Here is a 1,970-nt window from a genome sequence, read left to right on the forward strand (position 1 = left end):
CTACTTGCTGCCCTGAAGCTGCCATCATCCTTGAGGATGAGATGCCTTGAGGAGAGAATGGCCTGGTCAACATCCAGCACCACCAGCATTTGGTTTTTCCAGCCCTAGTCTAGTTGCCAGATGATAGCAGCCATGTGAGTTAATTCAGATGAGACCAGCAAAACCACCCAGCTGAACTTATCTCACATTTCTGTCCTACAGAATTGTGAGCAAATGCAATGGTGGTTGTTTTAAGCCACATAGTTTTGGTTTGTTAAGCAGCAACAAATAACTGATATTCTAAACCTTTAACTAAAGGGCCTTATACTAAAAGCCTAAGGCCCAGCCTATCCCAGTAAGAATCACAGGTGACTTAACCACTCCTTTTGCTGTGTCCGTGGATGCTCCCCATCCCATATAAGAAAGCTTTGTCTCACTTTCTTACTGAACAAACAGATAATTAGTACACTAACTCTTGAATCATACTTTTTGGAAGGTTCCTCAGCATTAAATATTTCAGCATCTGAGCATGCATTCTTTTGATAAATATTTTTTGTGCATCTATATCTGTGTCAGGCATGTCCTTGGCATTGAGGATACAGTCATGAGCAAGACATGTCCCTGCCCTCTAGTGGAAGAGACAGATGCCAAAACAATAATTCTGTAAATATAACATCAGGTAATAATAAATGCCACAAGAAAACAAAAAGCTCAGTATGAAAACAGACAGGTAAAGGAGAAGAGCCGTGCATTTCAAACAACAGTGATAAAAATGAACAAGGAAGAATTTACCAAGGAAGAAAAACTGTAGCCGTTGTCCCAAGTTTAGGAGATGCCAGGGAGCTGTTCTTTCAGCACCTCTCCCCTTGGCTAACGCCTTCCTTCATTGGGCACTTACTGTGGTGTGGGATATTCCTCTGGCAGAGTAAGAGGGAAACAAAGATAAATAAACCATGGGTCCTTCCCCCAAGGGAATTATACCTGGAAGCATCACAAAAATGCACAGTACCACAGCACATTAATTTTGCTTGTGCCACCCCAGAGCAGGGAATCATAAAGGTTATCTGTTTCCTCACCAGTGCTCGCCCACCTCACCTGGTCACCTTGGCACTCTCCAGGAAATCCTGATTTCTTTTAGTTTCTTAAATGTTTGTGTCCTTCCTGCCTGAGGACCTTTGCTCATCCCTCAGCCTAGAATGCTCCTCTCCTCCTCCTTCATCTATTTCCTTTAGGTTTTACTAAGATGGCATTATCGTAGGGAATCTTGCCACCGCCTGCTCAGACTGTCAGTGTACCAGTTAACTATAAACAACAATGCTGCAAAATAAAGGACCACAGCTATCTTAGCAGCTTACATCAATGAGCATTTATTGAACTCACAATGGTGTGGGTTAGCTAGAGGTTAGCTGACCTGAGTTGGGATTGGCTGGGCAGCTCTACTGGTCTCAGCTGGGCTTTCTCATTCATTGCTTTACAGTACATTCATCTCTTTGTTGACCAACACATGTACATTTCTCTAGCAGGGAGTGACCCGCCCATGTCATGTCACATCTCTCCCCTCCTTTGCCCAATTACAGATTTCTTGAAAGTCCCCCAGCATAAGGATCATGATCATCATACCTCTCATATCACTCAAAGCGTATGGTGTGGTTCCTTGAATGGTGTTTAAATTATCATGTGCTAGAAGAATGAATGGTTTTATGCTATGTACTTAGTATTCAGGAGATCTCGTTCATGAGATGTTTTTTTTTGAAAACCCAGTGCTTGAGCATGGTTGATGATTTTCCTCATATTCCTCACAGATGCATGGAAGAAAACTGAGCCTTCTAAAGATGAGTTTACTTAGCCTGTAATAGGGCTGCCCCAAAAGCTGTCCATGCACACGAGCATTGGAGTTTGAGAAGTGGCAGCAGTGATCCCCCCATGGCTTGGTGGGATTTCAAGGCACCATGCACAGGAAGATTAGTGGACTCTGATACAGTTCCTACAGG

The 1,970-nt window shown here is 43.2% G+C and overlaps 1 long non-coding RNA gene across 1 annotated transcript; it reads right to left on the minus strand.

Annotated features, from left to right (window-relative positions):
• Positions 1-746: 746 nt before the first annotated feature.
• On the minus strand, positions 747-1,286 carry LOC109502130. Its single transcript, XR_002160529.3, has 2 exons — positions 1,075-1,286; positions 747-896 (listed from the first exon to the last, which is right to left on the minus strand). It is a non-coding gene; the product is annotated as an uncharacterized LOC109502130 (long non-coding RNA).
• Positions 1,287-1,970: the final 684 nt, after the last annotated feature.

This window comes from Felis catus, chromosome C1, assembly GCF_018350175.1.
Source record: "Felis catus isolate Fca126 chromosome C1, F.catus_Fca126_mat1.0, whole genome shotgun sequence".
In the NCBI taxonomy this organism is placed as follows: Eukaryota; Metazoa; Chordata; class Mammalia; order Carnivora; family Felidae; genus Felis; species Felis catus.